The 21,744-nt window shown below is 36.3% G+C and overlaps 1 protein-coding gene across 1 annotated transcript in view; it reads right to left on the minus strand.

Moving 5' to 3' along the window:
- LOC105391923 overlaps positions 1-21,744 on the minus strand; it is a 129,267-nt gene that overhangs the window by 102,646 nt on the left and 4,877 nt on the right. The window lies entirely within an intron of this gene.

Consider the following 21,744-nt stretch of genomic DNA (forward strand, 5'->3'; position numbering starts at 1 on the left):
TTGCCCACTTACCCGACAACTCTCTCAGCACAAGCTTGCTTGTGTTGGGGTCCACCAACCCGCACTTGGCCAGCGTGGTGGACTAGGCCTAAACCCTTCCTTAATTGGAAGGAGACCCGTGCCCCAGCAGTGGGGACGTAATGGGTCGTGATGAAAATAAACAAAAATACAAATCCATGCATCATAATTAGTGGTGAAAATAGTAGGTATCTAGCTATACGTTAGTAGAGATTAGTGATGTAACGAATGTGTGTTTTCGGACATTCGCGAATGCGAATATCTAATATCGACATTCGCGAATGCGAATGCGAATATTCAGTTTGTGATAAAATTTGGCGCCATTTTTATGGTTTGGTGGCAGTCTAGTACTGAACGAGGTACGTTCCATTCTAGTCGCATTTCGAATCAGACTAGCCAATACTAGACAGTTTTTTTTAAAAGTAGTTACTTTTTCGTTAGCTCCGTAACTGTTACGACTCATTGCGACTGTGTACGGTTTCTGAGGACGACTTACACGAAACATTTACGTATTGAAATCTATGACTCTCTTGCTCTGACACTACAGGGTTATTGGTAAGTAGACTTGATCCTTTCAAGAGGTGATAGAGGAAGACATTTCCAGTCGATGGAACCCTATAACATTATCCGAAATTTAACCATTTCAATTTCGTTTATTTTTTGCCAAAATTGTAAGCTTTGAACCGAAAGCAATTTTTTGCTTGTTTTGCATAACGTAACACTATTTAACAATTTTGTGTCTAATTTAAGTCAAATAATGCCCATTTGATTATTTTAATTACTTTATTAAGATGTCACTTATGTAAAACAACTTTAAAAAAATGAAAATATGGCTAGTTTTTTTTTATTTTCGGTTTTAAGCATAACATTTAGACAAAAAAAACAAAAACTTTAATATTAAATATCTTAGAAATTGTTAAGTTTCGGATTATGCATTATAGGATAGGGTTCAATCGACTGGAAATGTTTTCCTCTATAACCTTCTGAAAGGATCAGATTTACTTGCAAATAACCCTGAATACTGTCAAAATACGCTTATTGTTTGTTTAAAAAGTTTATTTATGTTAGGTCTTATGAAACTATTTACTATAATATCTAAAGTTTAGTTTTCCAAAGTAAATAAATAATACCAAATGATAAATTAAGACTGGAAATGTGATTAAGAGGGTAACTTGAAACAAGAAGGTCATAGACGAATGGATTTAGATTTTGTTAACCTACATATTTACAAATAGTTTTTTTTTAATAAGTACTGATATTCGCAAAACATTCGCACAAAATTTTGCGAAATTTACATCACTAGAAGTATTTAGGCTCGGATTAAAATTTCCATCAAAAAAGAGAAAAGAACAAAAGAGAGATTCTGAGGATTTAAACAGATTATGGCAGAAATATTATTACGGAAGTTAAAATATTATTTCGAGAGATTAAATTCAAATAAGAACTTGATCTTTTTATCACAAGATAATGATAAACGTAAAGAAAGATTCGAGGAATCGCCACAAGGAGCGGTGATAGCTTGTTGTGTAGGTACCCGCTTCTCACGCCAGGGGTGCGGGGCGGGTTCAAATCCGGCTCCTGACCAATGGGTTCTATAGAATTTAAGCGACACATAAATAAATAAATACAATGTATACCGTCGCTCTTACGGTGAAGGAAAGTTGGTGATGAAACCTGAACATCAAGATGTGTGAACCCACTAATGTACAGTGGACCATCGTGAAGGTCCCCAGAATGCCCTAGATACTTACAGCTCCTTAGAGAATAGAATAGAAGGATCGCCTATTTTTAAACTTCGTATTTTTATCTTGGTAGCTGGTAGGTAATTCCAAACAAGGAATTCACTGAGTAACTGGAGACTCGCTCATTCTAAGCTTCAGGTTACGTGACTCCTTCGTGACTCAATGGAAGCAAGCCTTCTTACAGTATTTACACAATAGCCGTCAGCCTATTCTGAGAACTAACGCATTTATGAATAATTAAACAAAACAAATCCCAGATTAAAGTGATATAATGGTGGTGTCATCATCACCAGCTAACAGATCTACTTCTGGACATAGGCCTGGTTACCGGTACCGCCTAGGATTTAATAAACTGTCTATAAGATACTCTAAATTCTTGTATCGGTTTACAAAAGCATCTGTGACCAGAATATGTCACCCATCTGTACCTGTACACTTTGAAATTATTATCGTGTATATGCACAACCCACCACGGGTACCACACATTTTACTGAATAAAAAATGAAGACTCTGTCGGCATCGCGGCATCGTGAAAAATTAAGAAAGGATAAACGAAGTAAAAAAGTTTTTTAAAATTTTATTATTTATTTATCAAACAATAAATAAATTAAATGATTATCAAATCCACCACTTAATTATATATTTTTCCCGAAGTTGAGTTTTAAATACTTAGTTTTACAACCGTTTTTAAATAAAAGAACTAAATAAATACCTTACAGATACATGTAAGATACTCCTCGCATTATCTAAAGTTATTAAGAAACCCATAAAATGTTTCATTTTAAACCGTCTTGTCCATCCTCCACTCTGCAGCGGCAGCATAATCAATGAGCTGTGAAATTGTTCTGATTCCCCGTCCCAGTGAGCACGGCTAACCCACTTCCGTGTTCCAAGATGTGGACATCACATACCTCCCGACTGAGGAGGTATTTTGGATGACACGGATATTTGTAAGATATAGGGCATAGGTTTTGTAGGTATTTCTCTTTCTGCTGCTTGTCTACGAGTCGAGTGCAATACAATAATCCCGCCTAAGATGCAATATTATTGGGAGTGTAGTTAAATTGAAATTGAGCTGTAAAAAACTGGATTTAGGTACGGACTACGCAGCTACTTATTATTGAATTACAATTTAGAACGTTCCAATGAATTCAACGTTTTGATAGTGATATAATTAAAAAAAAAAAAACCGACTTCAAAAAACCACTAAAATGTAAGAAATAATTTAAGGTTTACACAAATTCTACTCGTATGTGACAGTACAAATATACCTAAGCAGAAACTGTTATTTTTTGTTTGTTTGTTTAAATTATTTCTTACATTTTAGTGGTTTTTTGAAGTCGGTTTTTTTATTATTATTTTATTCTATAGTTTTTAGTTTATTTGCAATAATTTTCAATTCCGTTTCCATCATCAGATCAGCTCAAGGTCACCATAATATTTTTTTGTTATAAGAACTATATTTACGTTCTTAATTTCATTAGAATCGGTTAATATGTGCCCAAAATGGAAATTTATACCCTGTTTTTAGCCCTTTACCCACCCTTGGGGGTGAGAATTCTGAAAAAAAATGGGACCCCCTGGGAGCTCAACCCAATACAACGAAAAAAGAATTTTCAAAATCGGTTCATAAACGGCGGATTAATCGGTGAACATACATAAAATATAAAAAAAAGATCCCGACGAATTGAGAACCTCCTCCTTTTTTTGAAGTCGGTTAAAAATAGTCAGGTAAGTATATAAAATTTGCGTATTTTACGTAAAATGTGGATCTTCTTCAACACCGACATTCTTACATTATGTAAGCATTGGTGACGGACTGACGGTCAGCATCGTAACTTTTGCGGTCATATTTACATTATTTACATGCAGAGTTTGACCTCACGACGGACGACCGAATAGAAATCTTCATTCTCTCAGTACCCGTATCACGAAAATTCGAGCTAACGAATAGAATCGAATGCGAGTGCGACTATTGTCAACTTGACAGCACTTTCGAACACTTTTTACCTTTCGAATGAGTTTCGAAAAGAATGACCACAGAGAACATAATATTATTCTGACAATGACCTATGGAATGATAGCTGTCAAACTTTCGCAAATCTATACACCGCCATTTTGTTGTTGACAGGTTGACAGCACTTTCGAATAGACTATCGAATAGAATATGCTGCGTTTTTTCCGGATCGCTCTACAGAATTAAAATGTCATTGTGATTCTTCCGGGTCGACATTTTGCATATTTGCATCTATTGACCAAGTCGAATGCACACTGACCGTGGTTTCACCTATTTTATGCATGCTGATGACATTTTAGGCGTAATTGATTTAATACATAATAGGTATTATGTGTAGGTAATGTACTTATTTGAATAAATAAATAAAATTTGCATCTGGCCACTACATCTGGTATAGAAATATAGAAAAAAAGCTGTAAGTAGGAAACCTACCTAGTCGGATTGGAAATGATAAAAAAATATTAAAAGATTAGACATTACCTAACCCTACAAGAGTACTTACAGCCAAATATACCTGCGTCATTCATGTCACTTTCAGGTAGCCGGGTGGGTACCTACTTAGCTAGGTAAAGCTGTGATAATAAGGTATTTACAAGTGTTAAGAAACCCTATAGGTAAGTACTGTAGGTAGTAGGTACTTGTGCTATTCTCGAATAGGTCAATTGAGGGGACGTTACAATGTTGCGTAGAAGTCTACTTACAAACCAGTTTATTGATAGATACAAGACGTACTTATACGAATATTTGTATCTTAGCCTGTTGGTGACAAACACTATAGCTGGTCTAGATGTTGCTCCATGGTGATAGGATGAGACAATAAGAATAGCTCCAGTTCGGCGCACTCTGGGCAATCAGCGACTGACGCTAATCTGACTGGCCAATCTTTCGTCACAGTGACAAACCCTAGTCTGTAGCTTGTCACTGATAGGATAAGTAGAACATCATCACCATTTTCCACTGTCTGTCGAGGTCGGGACCCTTATCTCAAAAAATATATACGAGTATTAAAGGACTTTTTACACAGCCATTTAAAAAAAAAACGCGGCTTGTTGTACCAATATTTACCGTGGTATAAGAACAGATAGTATTGCCATACTCCCTAATCTTAGTCGCCCTGACTCTGCGCAGTCAGCTAAAATAAACAGATTAATGTAGCAACACTAAGCCAGCCCTGGGGATTTACCTTGACTCAGTTTGCTAAGATTAATAAGTTTAACTACTTATTTAATATTATATTATATATCTTATATATAATAGACGACCGAATGGCGTAGTGGTTAGTGACCCTGACTACTGAGCCGATGGTCCCGGGTTCGATTCCCGGCTGGGGCAGATATTTGTTTAAACACAGATATTTGTTCTCGGGTCTTGGATGTGCCCGTAAAATGGCAATAGGCCCGCCCCCTATTACATTGGGACTAACATAACACTCTGGCGAAAAGTGGGTGCAGCAATGCACCTCTGCCTACCCCGCAAGGGAGTACATTAGTACAAGGCGTGAGTGCGTGTTTTTTTTTTTTTTTTTTTTTTTTTTTTTAATATACCCACAGGGTTTTGCAAGTGGTACAGTGCCAAAGGGCCCATGATTAACCTTTTTAGGGTTCCGTACCTCTAAAGGAAAAAAAACAGGTAAGTAAGTGGAATTGTATGGATCCCTCAGTGCGCTAATCCAACTCGCACTTAGCCGGTTTTTTTTAATAAGTATCGCCGAGAGTAGATTACTTTTAACAATAAGGCCCCCTATTGCATTACACGATAACATTGGTGTTTCCACATACTTATCATTTCAAACCACGTTAAATCTGCTTACTTACTAGGTAAACGACACATTAATTACTTAATTTAAATAGAGATCCATGGACCTGAGTGTACATAGTCAATTAAACACAAAAAATGCAGAATTAATTTATACCTAACGCGCAGGCTTATTATGTTGAAAGTTTTGAGCAAAAACTTTGCAACATTATAATGAAATATCAAATAGATTAATACTTGCATGTTAGATATTACTTGGCTAGCGCCTCTGTACTCAACTGAAGTCTCAATAATTATGATTATGATGAAATTAATAATATTATATCGTGTTAATAGATAAAATGGTATAAAAACAAAATTGATAGAAAATTCCTAATCAATAACCATGGTAGCTGTAAGATGGACGATGTTGGATCTTAATATGCATCGTACATGGCAATAATAATGATTATATAATTATTATCATCAGGCATGTGCAAACATCACTTGAATTTTCTATCACGAGACGAACGCGCAGCGGCAGCAAGATCAACTGCGCAGGAGTTGATATTCACCTATCGGTATCATAGTTATTGAACCAAACGAATTTTCATAAATGTTTGGAGAAACGGCGTCGGCAATGTCGATGAAGTGGACGCACTTGTGTGAATGTCTATACTAATAATGCGATGCATCCTTTGCGTAAGATGCCGAAAAGTGGCCGCTTATTATCCTAAATAATATTATAAATGCGAAAGTAACTGTGTCTGTCTGTCTGTTACTCTTTCACGCCAAAACAACTGAACGGATTTGAATAAAATTTGGTATACATATGGTATAGACCCTGGGAAAGAACATAGGCTACTTTTTATCCCGGAATTCCCACGGGAAAACTTTTTAAAGCGAAGCGAAGCGCGCGGGAACAGCTAGTACCTTATAACAGCAATGATAGAGATACATATTATTCGCTTGAAGGTGATACACAAACACGGTGTAACATCTGTTTCTCGCCAGCCTCGCCGTCAATTGAAGCGAGTGAATCAGAGACTGAATTGATTGATTGCAGATCTGTAACGAGCTAAGTGCAGTTCCTAGAACTACTTCTGGTGGAATGGAAGATTCTTTGAGCTTGGTACCTACCTACGTGCTTGTGATTGCCTAAAGTGATATGTGAGCTATGTATAGGGAGTTTAAAAAGGGTATAAGTAAGCCAAAAGGTGGTGGATGACTAAGGTCTGCATTCCGTTAACAATAAAAGTCTGAAACTACCTACTAACATTTTTTTTCACTTAGCAGTTAGAAAAAATTGAATGTTTTTTTAGTTGTTTTGTAAGCATATGGGCAAAGTAGGTACCTATTTAAATAGCGATAGGTAGAATAATCTGCATATATATTCTAGATCCAATGGCGCTTCTAGAGACAGCACATCCAACCGTCCTTATCAGAACTCTCCATTTCTCAGAAGTGAGCAATAGTGCATATTGCGCATTTCGTAAATTGCAGATGTGACAATTTCATCTTTAACAAGCGCCATCAAATCAGCGAGACAGCGTGGCTACAATAAAACACGTTTGCTGCTTTATGTATAAACCTGCTTTCTCAGTAGGCAAACACTTGCCTAGTATTAGTATAAGTGATGTGTTTGTCTATGATCATCCTCTTTGAAGTCTATATAGTCTATGGTCACCTCTTGGGACTTTACTAATAAAATGGCCGCTTTACAACCAACACGTATATTTTTTATTATTTATAATTAATTGCTAACCCGCAAATACTTCAATGGCGACGAGGACGGATAAAATTTACGCACCACGGGTGAAACGTGAATAAGTTAAATTTGGCGGGAAGCGAAAATGATACATGTGGGCAAGTCGCAAAATGGCAAGCTGAGCAGCGGGCGAGAGATGCGAGTCGAGAGGCTCGCGGTTCGCTGCAACTTCGAGGACGGCCGGGGCAGGCGTGGCGGGACCGAGCGACAGGCACGAGACCGGCGCGCGATCAGCTACCGGTGATGAAGATACCCGAAGTGCACGCGGCCAATATCTTTTCCCAAGACTTTTGAGGTGGGACATAAGGCGGCGAGTGTGACAGGCGCGCTAGACCACCAAGAAGGAAATATATCAAGATTCAAGAGCAGGCGGCATGCAGCAGAGAGGCCGAGGCCCTCGGTGTGGTTACAAGCAGCGAGGGAGCAGGCGGTGTGCCGCGAGGCGGTGCGCGACTCAGCTGCGGCCGCGGTGGACGCGCCCGGCGGATAATTGGCCGCGATCAGGCGGACGAATGTCCACGACTGTTTTTTGTTGTTATAAAATGGTATTGGGGGAGAAGAAGTGCGGATAATTCATGCTTTTATAAAGTGTTAATTTAGTAGGCGCATAATTTAGTTGGTTTAAAGTTTCCTAGCATGTGTTTTGTACTTATACAATATTTGATATCATATTTTAGTATATACTGTTTTTTAGGTTATATTTTAGTTTTACAATTAAAGTGAAACTATAAAGTCCTGAAATTAAATGAGGGCGCAGCTATCTTTCATGTAGCAACCCTATATAGCGAAACAAAACTGACTTTGATACTTGAAATTTTGCCTGTGACTACCTACCCGATTTCTGTATTTAAAAACAACTTACCATCCACAAAAAACTCATTATTCAAGCTAGAAGGTGTTAATATGAAGGCTAATAGTGAAATCAATAAATATTTATTTAGATAACGTTATTACAACTGTATAAAATATCCGGATTTGTTGACGAAGGGCACACATAGTAAAATCATCAATTTCTATTTTTAGACGGCCTTTTCTGTTTCTTCCAGGAGTTAAAAATATTCCATTATAGAGCCCTCTTTTGCAATATGCCAGACGGTACTGTCCGATACTCCTATAAAATAAAATAAAAAATGCTTATTTAAAACTACCCTAAGTTTAGAAAAACAGAGTTACAGAATGAGAATTTAGTAAGTAAGCAAAAAATATAACTTCAAGTATCAAAATGTTATGGTTTGACTCGACTTAAACCAGCTCAAACCTACAACCAGCGGTATGTAAACAATGTTCGACTTGGTCTCTAAAACTAGGTTTATCGATAAATGAAGAGTTGGTACTGATAAAAAATGAATTATTACAATTTGTACAATGTTACATACCCGTCATAGACGCTGTACGAGCGTAAACATCCTCCAAATTCGACAAAATGTGTCCAGCTTCATGTTCCGCTAAACATTGTATATAAACTCGATAAATAACTTCCTTAGCTTGACTACGAATATTTTTCTTCTTCTTCCTAATTGCAAACTAGCGTAAATTGTTGCTTTTATCTAGATTATCCTTATAATTAATAAGAAAATTGAAAAAACAGCCAAACGCCAGCTGCCATAAACAATTGTTATGACTTTTATGTTTCTTTTCTAATGGTGCCAGGCTCCTGAAAATTTTAGTTCTTCAAACATTAATTTCAGGACTTTATAGTTTCACTGTAAAGGTGGAGGAATGATGTGTTTGTCTATGATCATCCTCTTTGAAGTCTATATAGTCTATGGTCACCTCTTGGGACTTTACTAATAAAATGGCCGCTTTACAACCAACACGTATATGTTTTATTATTTATAATTAATTGCTAACCCGCAAATACTTCAATAAGGCACACGTAACGCTGCAAATAACATAGATTAAGTAAAAAAATAGTCAACTACATCACTCTACTAAACTGATACACCGCTTACTCAGTCGGTGACCAGCCAAGGTCGATCTAAGCCCGAAAATGAAATCAGAATCTCAAAATACCATGCTGCACATGTAGGTTTCGGATTAGTATCCCCTTTTTGTAACACCCTGTACTGCTGTATACACCAGAGATAAAAATATAAAACGAAAATCGGTTCAGCCGTTTGGGAGCTAGCTACGTTATCACAGCACAGACAGATACACAGACACCTTACACAGTCATATAACACCCCTCTTTTACGTCTGGGGTAAAAATTGCCATAGCTGCACTACACTTTCTTTAATCGTTTATTTCCACGTAAGCGTATGCATGTACCTATGTAAGTATGCATCATAATGTTTCGCACTCGACGGCAATGGCGGAAGAATAAAGATGTAGAGACAATTGCCATGCTCTGTTTAGCGCAACTTATTAGCATATTGATAATGTCTCTATACTCTCTACGTATAGCGCTTATCTAATAAGCAATAAGGAGCGTTTTTGTATGCGTCTGACGATGTATGCCACTCAATCTTGCGCAAGTCGGGTAGGTATTACTTCTAAATACTTACATACATGTATTTAATACCTAGATACAATACCAACCTAGGAACATACTCCAGTGTCCGCATTTTTTCTGTTTTTTTTTACTTTTTTGTATTACACACATAGTTCCAGTATTTTAAATATATGAACATTTTAAATTTGGAATCAATTTAACCACACTGTTTCTTTGTTCTGGTTTGTCAATAGGCCTCCAGGCGTTTGTGCATACCCGCCCACACCATGGGACTTTCTCCAAGCCACAAAGTTATGAAAACGCATGTGATCATCAAACTGCACAACAAAGAAACTAAAAGTTAAAGCAATTTGCCTATCCCATTGTTGCTTAGCCTACCAGCCCATCGTTTTGAAAACTTAACAATAACTTAAGGTTTAGAAGGCAAACAGGCCAGCTCTACTTGTAGCACAGACAATGAGGGTACATCACAGAACAGGAGGTATTCTGTGCAACAAAGAACACATTACAATAGTTAGGTTTCTGACGTCACATTGATGTTATTAAAGTGGCGAGGTCATCTAAAATACACTATATGTTTTGTGTGAACAAGTGCAAGTTATTGCGTAGGTACACATACATAACTTGGAAAATTTTAATTAGGTTACGATATTTTGGCCTATCAAAGCAAATACCGTTTTTGATTCGTTTATTACTTAATATAAATTCTTAACCACTTCACAGAACTATGCATTTTACACTTTGACTCGCTAGCCAATAGTGTTTCTACTATGCACTAGTTTTTATAACATTGTATATTATACAGGGTGTTGCAAAAAGGGTATATTAAGCCGAAAATACATGTGCAGCATGGTATATCTAAGCCTGTGACTTTTTACTATGGGGAATGACTTTTTTTTCGCGAATTTTGAAATTCTGTTTTCAGTTTTGGCTTAAATATACCTGTATACTATGTCTACTATACCTATTATGCGTTTACGTAATAATAACATAAAATGGACCCTCATAATGAGCCAACAATTTCGGAGAGAGTGCGTGAGTTACACAATGTTACACTTTTACCGACTTTACTTCATAATCCGTCCAAAAACGGTAAGTACCTAATGTTGGCTTTTAAGTACATTTCCGTGTTAAGTATAATATGTGGTTCCAAAAAATCATGTGGACTTTATTGGTAGCAGTTTCTCTTATCTCTCGTTTGTTTTTAACTTTGTGGTTCATGTCTCATATTGGGGCGCACCTTAGATTAACAATATACGAACCAAAGGAAATTCAAGCCAAGCGAGGCTGTTGGTTGTTCTGGACTAGTGGTCAATGACTTACAATAACATGCCTAATCTGCCAGTCATCCTTCTACGACGGTGACAAACCCTGGCTCCCTATGGCAACGATTTTAGGATTCTAATATTGGATTTGACACTAATTACTTCGTAAATGTATCTTCGTTTTGACTTCGCGATAGGGCCGTGGCGTTCAACACCGACTCACAGATCTCTCACAACACAGAACTGCTCTGTGAATCAATAAATACAAGTGAAATTGGGCAACCACATCGTCCACAGATACGCAATGGTTGTCTGTGATTGTGAGGCTCGTAAATCCTAATTCAGTAAATCAACGCCCCCAATTCTCTTGCTGGTCGTCACAAACTATAGGATAGTTATATCAGCTTGTCGATTGAATTTCATATTTAGGTATAAGTAGGTACTTACCTAATTGAGTTGATCTTGTAATCGCGCATCGCTACGTTTTGAAATTCGACCATCATGGTAGAAAACGAATGAAGGTGTAAATACAATATTTCAGAAACATAATGTAATCAAAGACAAATAATGACATAGTATAGGTTACTTACGTTTTGCATTCATAGGTGAATAATAGCGACGACGATATAGTTTTTCATTATTGTGTTTTAGTTTTAGGTAATATGTACAGTTTACGCAATTGCCCAATAGATATTTTATGTAGTGCAATAGTGAACAGAGTGTAGGTTAAGTAAAAAGTACAATTATGTACTGTTAGTATAAAATTAAATTAAATCTTGGGACAGTTATTTAATTTACTGCGGCCTTGTTACAGAACTAAAATTATAAGTAGGCTAACAACTAAAATTTATAGAGTAGGTCGATTTGGATAAGTACTTATCCAAACTAATCCTAAGTTCGTTTAAATGAGTCATTAAAAATCACTATGAAACCAATGATTTATAAGTACCTATTTACTTATTTAACAACTTTCATAGTAGGTAAGTACTTTTTTTTTCACTGTAGCTATCCGAGGCAAATTGGTTTCTTGTAAAATTTAATGGTCAACAAGTAAGGACCTTCCACCAGGCGGCCTTCTTAATCCAATTATTTTTAATTCGATAGCTCTACAGATTCTAACGTTTATTATGCCAGTTGTTTTCGTAAATTCCACGAGTAAGTTTAAAATCATAGGCGCCGGAGTTAGACAAAATATGTAAGGTAGTTACTTGATATGCGGTTCTATGAAAGAAATCCATCGCGTATATTTTCAGCAAGAGCGAGTCATTTCTGTGAGTCACGCACGCTTTTTCATGGGGATTCCCAAAAAGGGATGTCTAATAAGGGCGTAGTTTTTCGTAAACATTGAAATTTACATACAAATTTTATAGTTACGGTTAGTTTATACGACGATACGCCTCTCAAAAGGAAATTCAATTGAAAGCTCGATTGCCTTCCTTACTTCTCAAAACGAGGAGTTTAAGAAGAAGATAGAATCTCTGGAGAGCAAAGCTAAAGAGGATAGAAAATACATCTGTTTACTTGAAGATAAAATCGAGGACATGCAGAGAGACTACAGAAAAACTAATTTTGAAATCAAGAATGTACCGAGACAAAACAGAGAATCAAAGGAAGACTTGATTGAAATGGTTATGTGTCTAGGGAAAAGCGTTGACTGTGCTATTCAAATATCAGACATAAAGGATGTTTATAGAGTACGTGGAAGAAACGAAAATGTACAAAACACGCCAATTATAATAGAAACAACATCAACCCTGGTAAAAACGAACATCCTCAAGATGGGTAAAAGTTTTAATATCAAGCACAAATCCAAGCTTTGTGCTAAGCACTTAGGGCTTCGCACTGCAGAAGACACACCCATTTTCATATCAGAACACCTCACTGCAAAGGGATCCAGGCTGCACTTTCTCGCACGCGATGTGGCTAAAACAAAGTCATACAAATTCTGCTGGACTTCTTACGGAAAAGTGTACCTGCGCAAAGATGAAAACTCGCCCATTATTCTGGTTAAGAATGAGACTCAAGCGCACCATCTTCTGACTCAGATATGACTAAGTTCCACGGCATACACGGCGAACGTAACGTACTCATCTATTCTTTCACTTATAATAATAATTATAATTGTTACTAAGCTAAGTTATATTAATTTGTTTACACACAGTATACACAAAACTACACACCTCAAACACACTTATACAAATGAATTTAAACTCACATACCCTATCATTTCAAAAACACACTCTCATACATACCCATATACCCACACACACATTGGTATACCTATAAAGGACATAATATATCTACCTACATCTAAAGCAAATAAAATACACATTTATCGAAAACTCGTGCACGTATTAATAAACAATGGATAGTGTATTAAGTAATATGAATGAGATAGACTCTGTTAAAATTGCACATGCTTTCACATGTGACATAGATAAATTAAATAAACACATTTTAGTTAAAAATAGTAACTTAACTATGATTTCACAAAATATTAGAAGTATTTATGCAAATTTTGATGACCTACAATTAACTTTGGCTAGTCTTGACTTTAATGTGGATATTCTTGTCTTAACGGAATGCCGACTCAGTGAAAACACTATCCCAAAACTAGATAATTACACATCCTACTATACAACCCATCACTTAAACCAAAATGATGGAGTTGTTATTTATATTAATAGCCAATTAACAGCGACAGTGAAGGAAGTTAAACTAGTACAGGCATCCTGTCTACAAGTGGAACTAAAAAATATGACAGTACTTGGTATTTACCGCTCACCATCGAATAAAAATGCTGACTTATTTATAAATTCTCTAAGCTCACAACTAGACACTATAAAATCAAACAAAAATATAATAATTACAGGAGACATAAATATTAATATAATACCAAAACAAGTTGAAGATACATATGAAAGAAATAACAGAATTAATTACCTTGACATATTGTCTGTACATGGGCTGTTACCGGGACATCAAATCCCTACTAGGGAGAAAAATTGCCTCGATCACTTTATGATAAAAATCGACAACGCTGCGTTTTCCGCAAAAATAGCAGTATTTAATACTACTATAACCGACCATGCTATGATATTTCTAAACTTAAGCAATTGCAAACCTCTTATATGTAATAATAAAACAAAAACAGTACTAAATTTTCCTGAAGCACTAAATACTTTAAAAAATCAAAATATTGGAAACTTGCTTTTTAGTGACAATCCGAACTTTATTGTAGAACAACTTATAAATAAAATAAATATTTCTGTTAATGACAATACTAAATTAATAAATATACCTAAATCAAAGCGCACCCTAAAACCATGGATGTCTCCCGGTATCCTAAGATGTATAAAAAATAGAAATAGAATGCAAAAAAACTTAAAAAAAGATAAAAATAATGAAATTTTAGATATAACATATAAAAGATACCGCAACTTTTGTAACAACCTTATTAAGAAAATTAAACGTAAATATGATAGGGATAAACTAGCGGCATCAAGTAAGTGTTCCAAAGCTCTCTGGAAAAACATAAAAAATATAACACATCTAACAAAGGATAAAAACAATAATGAACATCTTCTAAAAATTAAACAAACCCCCATTGAATCTATAAACTACGTTAACGATTTTTTCTCTAGTATAGGTAAGAGCTTGGCAGAAGACATGAACATAGGTGCTCCGTGCTATGATAACCCTTCTGTGTCTCCTAACTCTCTTTCTTCATTTGTCCTTCTTGATACCTCTGTTACTGAGGTCTATAATATACTCATGAACTTGAAAAATGACTGTGCCCCAGGCTGGGACAATGTTTCTACACAGTTTCTAAAGTTTTCTAAGGATGAGGTAATCCCGGTTATTTGTCATTTAATTAATGTTTGTCTTACAAAGGGAATTTTTCCAACTAACTTAAAACAATCTATAATAACACCTGTTTTCAAGGGAGGGGATAAAGCGGACGTAAATGATTACAGACCCATTTCAGTTTTACCTACAATATCAAAAATATTAGAAAAAATAATTAATAAAAGACTAATTAACTACTTGGATAAATTTAACATAATTTCAAAATCGCAATACGGATTCAGACAGGGGAAATCAACAGAGGATGCAGTTGCAGCGTTGAGTTCCTTGATAGTAAACAAACTTGACAACGGACTGAAGTGCCTCACGGTCTTTCTAGACTTAAAGAAAGCGTTCGATACCGTGTCTATACCCATCCTTTTAAAAAAACTGGAACAGATTGGCATTAGAGGAGTACCATTGAACCTATTAACAAGCTATCTTACAGATAGAAAACAATCCGTTAAGATAGGACAATATGTAAGCAATACTACTGATGTTGAATATGGCGTGCCGCAGGGTAGTGTGCTAGGCCCTACTTTGTTCCTAATCTATATAAACGAAATCTGTAACTTAATATTAAATAATGGACAGGTCTTTTCGTATGCTGATGATACAGCTTTAGTGTTTTATGCACAATCCTGGGATGAAGTCAAGAGAGTGAGTGAGATCGGACTGGCTCTTGTCTCTGAAAAACTTAGATCTAACCTCCTTACACTAAATATTAAAAAAACGAATTACTTGTGCTTCTCAATATACAATAACTCGCAACCGGATAATAATTTTAACTTGAAAATACACAGATGCGGAAAAATCTGTTGTAACACTTGTGATTGCCTTTATATCAACAAGGTACACTCAGTAAAATATCTTGGTGTCGTTATAGACCAACGTTTATCCTGGTATTCTCAAATAGAGGCGGTAACTGTAAGATTACGGAAGATGATCTGGATTTTTAAGAAGTTAAGGCATGTTGCCACTCAAAAATTACTAACAGATGTTTACATCTCTCTGGCACAATCAGTTACAATGTATTGTATCTCAATATGGGGAGGTACATTTAAGACAAAATTTATTGAATTGGAGCGAGCCCAACGATCATTAATCAAGGTCATGTTTTTCAAACCCTACAGGTACTCGACTGAATTGTTATATTCCAACTCACATCTACTTACAGTCAGGAAGCTCTATGTTATCAACATCATTTTAAGATTTCACAAAACGCTTCACTTTAATCCTGAGTATCTAAATAAAAGAAGAAAAGATCTTATTATACCTGCAGTATTCAAAAATACTGTTTTTGCTAGTCGACAATATGAGACGCAATCTGCTCATATTTATAAACAGTTACAAAAAATATTAAATATATATCCTGTGTCCTTACGGGAATGTAAAAAAATTATGACGTCACACTTAGATAAACTTAATTATGATGAAACAGAAGATTTGCTGCAATACAAATGCTAAAAAAAAAAAAAAAAAACAATAATAAAAATAATATATAGGTACTTCCAGGTTTGATGGCTTAATATCTACCGATCCCAAGAATTTATTCGTAGGGTCAAACAGGGCAATGTACTAACTACACACCCTGTTTGATGGTTTGATATTTACCGATCCCAAGATTATTATTTCTTCTTATTTCGTAGGGTCAAACCTGACAAACTACTACGTATACACCCTGTTTGATGTTTGATGACATGCCTATCCTATATTTGATGATCCTAAGACTAATACTTACTACATACCTACCTATAAACGTAGGTTCAAAAAAAAAAAAAAAAAAACCGCGTTATACCTATACTTATACTAATCTTGTCCATTTTATAGGTGATATACCTACTTTATCCTCCTGACGCCCAGCCGTTATTTTATTTTTTAGGACTATCTGCCCACGGTCCTCACACAAGGACTATTGCGTTTACCTAGCTTACTGCCCAGAAACTTAAACTTGAATAAATGTCGCAAAAATTATTATATAGTGTTCCTAGTAGTATGTACGGGTAATGCATTAAAAAAGGAACCAGTTTCAATAGGTTTAAATTCGAAAATCATTAGTCCTCATGTGAGGACCGTGGGCAGTTAAAAAAAGTTTAATTTATTGGTAGAAAATATATTTATAAGGTAATTTGTTAGAAATAACAAAACTAATGAAATATGAACCACTTAGGAACACATTTAACACTTTAAATCAGTCTCACATAAGTTTAGAACTTATATTTATTCTAGATAAACTCACACTTATCAACTATTATAATTATTGGGATCAATATAGGAACAAAATAAGATAAAATGAAAGGCTCAGCTGGCAGCTCCTGGATATCATCATCACAAAATTCAAATTCTACGGGTTCATGGTGAGTCATTTATGTCGTCATGTCATCGTCCTCCGAGAGATCTATGTCCGACATAGCTAAATCTGCTTCAATTTCTTGGATTTCGCATTATATTCTGTAAAAAAATAAAAAAATAAGTATATCCAAAATTATAGTATAGCGGACTAAAAGTTTATGTTATTGAAGACCACGGTACTCAGACGAGTACTAATGTAAATGGATGATCGTAGAATATTATTTAGATCCTTAATTGATAAAATATTAGTATTCGTCTCTTGCTAATATACTTAACAATAAGGTTTTATTAAAGTTATTTAATTAAATGATTAGATCACATAAGTAAAATGAGATTACAACTTACTTAGTCGACGGTGGCCCCGCCATGGTTCCGTTTTTTGACGTTTTTTCAATGAACGATTGATTATCCTCAGATGACACTTAAGACAGCTGTCAGTGATGTAATGTTAAATCCATAGATGCAATCCCAAAAAATAATGGCGGTAAATTCAAATATGGTTCAAACACAAAGTATTCGTCCTCGGAGAAGGACCGTGGGCATTTAGTCCAGAAAAAATATATTATAGCTTGGGCAGTAACAACTATACTCGTTTAGTACTCACAGAAGGACCGTGGGCATCAGGAGGTTATATTATGTATTACCTACCTACTTATATGCACTTTTGTCTAAAATGCAACAATCTAATATAAGCACACACACACACACACACACACACACACACACACACACACACACACACACACACACACACACACACACACACACACACACACACACACACACACACACACTCATGTGTCAGATTCACATAACTTGTTATATTGTTATCTTTGTTATCTTTAACTATCCTTAACTTAAAATCTTACACAGTTAAGCTTATGTTGCTTTCAATATTTTTAACCGTATGTTATTAAAAGAGCGGGGCCGTCTGTCACAGGTATTGTTTACTTACTAGGCGGTCCCAACCTTGTATGTAATCTAGGCTAAGCTTTAAACGAAATAAAAGTTATTTATTATTATTATTATTATACGGCTCGCCACCTTTCACGTGAAAACAAACGTACAGCGAAAAGCGGGTGCCTCACTCGCGAGTCACCTCTGACTTCTACCCCTTCGGAGGTTACAGTCGTGAGCACATGAATGGATGGATTTTATAGTTATACGGACACCATATACAACTATACATGCTATGTATTGTATGAACATTGAAATATTACAACATAAACAATATATGAGTTATGGTCTATATTACGGCTACACATGTCGGCTAGTCTCTCGACGGTGATAGGATGACGCAGCAAATCTCATTCAGTCCAGTACACCACAGGAAACTATACAAACACCAGTTTTAGAGCTTCCCCACGTCATAAAAACTCCAACTTCAGTGGTTTCGTCTAGACTTTAGTACTAAAATGAGTCAATCGTATAATTTAATACAAGGGCTAACATTATTCCGAGATGTAGGCAAGGCGAATAAGTTAATGGGATTCGTGTTCATCAGTGGAATCGCTTATTATTAATACGTACTTAATTACCTACCTTCTATACAATCAAGCTAAGTAAAAATATCATTTTTAGGACCTAGAAACATTGTGATATCTTCAGAAACTGCAGTTTTTCAAACTAGTATTAGATTGTAGGATCTAAAGTCCGATAGTCAAAGACTCACAATAACAAAAAGCAACAGCAGACATCGAAAAGCACTTCTCACTTGAGACCTAAGTCTAAGTATTACAACTTCAATTAGTACTTGCAGCGCGCTAGCCCCGATCAAATAACACCGGGCAAAACGGAATTAGAAGTCTTGAGTAAACTTTAAATCGAGGTTTTCTCGAAGCCAGCATTTGCTCATGCAATACGATATTCTAGCCAGTGCAAGTGCAATAATGACCCTCATTGCCAGATGGATTTAGAAGTAACATCTGTGTTCACTCGAGTGTTGTCGGACTATAATAATCCAAGTTTAGTATTATAATAGCGAAAGTTTGTGAGTATGTGTGTGTATTATTAACGTCAAAACGGCTGATCCGATTTAAATGAAATTTCGTATTTGAATTAACACATAGGCTACTATTTATCGCGGAATTCCCACGAGAAAAAATTTTAAGGCGAAGCGATGCTCGCGGGAACAGCTAGTATTTTTATAAAGTGCAAAGATATTTGCTTAGTTTACACATCACTGTATTCGTTTCCACCGGAAATGCATCATCAAATAAATATTGTATCGAATGAAATATTCATTGAATTCCGCCATGTCTGTGGAATAAAATAGGTATAGTAACTACAACTGTTGCATAATATAATATTCGTTATTAATTTGAACTTCGAACAGATATTGACCATTCAATATGTTGAAAATCTGGTAAAAATATTCATAGTCATTAATATTCATTTATTATTGCTAATTATTGTATTATTGTAACAGATTGGGTGCACCGCATCAAATATGTTATAAATCACCTCTAATTTTATTCATATATTCACAACACAATCCTATCACGGGGGTCACTCTATATGACGAAAAAAAATTCCGGAGTGCTCCTGCGCGAGCCACGACTCCATCTCCTTGTATTACACGTTGCTCTTGATGCCAAACGTGACGAACTCAGAAGTAGACCACCAACTGCCATACATTACCACTACTCCAATGGAATCCTGACATGTAGCCAGTGCAACCGCACGTTCACAGCCAAGATCGGCTACATAAGTTATAAAAGGACACACGAGCGACGCCCTCCCCAGCCGTAACAGTCGCCGTGACCGAACCCGGTCGGACAGAATCATCATCATCATCAGTATCGCGAGCACAGGATTCGATACTATTTTCGAATCTACACAAACATATGGAAAAAACAAATGCCACTTTTGGAACTAAAAAAATTACCTTACATTTTGATAGTGACATTTGACGATACGCAACGTAAACGGAGGTTTCGATCCTGTGCTCGCGGCTCAGTTCTCGTTCGTTCGTTGTTGTCAGTATATAGAGTACCCTCTAAATGCGTATTATGTCTGTCAATGTGTCAGCATTCCCCCGCTGCTTTCCACCCGATGCCGGTGTTTATTGTATTACATTGATCTAAAAAGCGGAACGGCTGATTGCGCGCGCGCAGCTAAATTATTCAACACGTTCTCACTATGAGAGTAGACGTCGCTTCCCTTTTCCGTGGATGCTATACTCCGTTTTACTTCAGATATTCCAGACCATACACACATATACATATTTTGTGCTCAAGTCACCCGCTTTTCGCTGTATATTTGTACTCACGTGATAGGTCGCGTATTGCCGTTTTTGAATGAGTACAATGTACTGAAGTTGTCGGGTAAGTGGACAACCCGACTGTCAGATTTTTTCAAGCTGCCCGAAGGCCTCTGACTAGGCTTAACGACTGCTGGCGAAGCAGCAACCGGGACCCACGGTTGCTGCTTCGGCACTTAACGTGCCGTCCGAAGCACGGAAGCGTCCAAAAAGAACCACTTGAAATCGGTCACCCATCCAATGGCTGACCGAGCCAGTTGTTGCTTAACCTCAGTGATCAGTTACGATCACCGAAGCCAGCTCGACTACGGACGCTTCTCATATTCCAGACCATTCACTGGTAAGTTACAAACGAGATTTTAAAAATACTCTTTGTATATTGGATTTAGCTTGGCCAAAACAGTACAGAGGTCTGGAATATCTGTTGCCCGAGCACAGGATTCGAAACTTCCGTTTACGTTGCGTATTGGTTGCGTATCGTCAAATGTCACTGTCAAAATGTAAGGCAAATTTGTTAATTCCAAAAGTGGCATTTGTTTTTTCCATGTTAGGTGGAATTTCACCAAACGCTAAACGTATTTAGTAGCCTGTCATACATCTGTCAGTTAGTACAAAATGTATTAAAAATTTGATTTAAATACGTTTAGCGTTTGGTAAAAGCGACCCTTCGTGTAGATTCGAAAATAGTATCGAATCCTATGCTCGCGCCTCAGTAAAACGGTGTAGCTTTCACGGAACAAGGAAGCAACGTCTACTCTCATAGTGAGAAAGTGGCAAGGGTCCATACAACACAAATCCTATAGGTACATTTCGTACGAAGTTTCTGTACATGGAACTTTACGAACATAAAACAAATGACCTTCGACATTTTAAAACCAAAAAGAACTAACGCAACAAAATTAATCGGCAGAAAATATTCCAGTAACAAATCTACTAATTACATTAGCATAGAACCCAATGGCTCAGCATACACCAGATATCTCTCTACACCTATTAACATTGGCATACCAGCACGCCACTTTAGTGTACTCGGATTCTAAAACGCAAAAACAAACTCTACATCGCTGAAGACATGGTTGAAACTTATTTGTTGGCACTCCATTTGCAATGTCTTCGTAAGACACTGGATATATTGATTTCAGTTATTCCGATCGAGCAGATATTACTTTATGAGTGGCCTTAGGAATGCTTCTGAACAAAGCAGAAAGGTATTTTTTCAAAATATCATAGCTAATTATTTACCAATCTAACCACATCTATGCAATCTCAAATATTTTGAAGGCAGGG

Source organism: Plutella xylostella, chromosome 14 (genome assembly GCF_932276165.1).
Source record: "Plutella xylostella chromosome 14, ilPluXylo3.1, whole genome shotgun sequence".
NCBI lineage: Eukaryota > Metazoa > Arthropoda > Insecta > Lepidoptera > Plutellidae > Plutella > Plutella xylostella.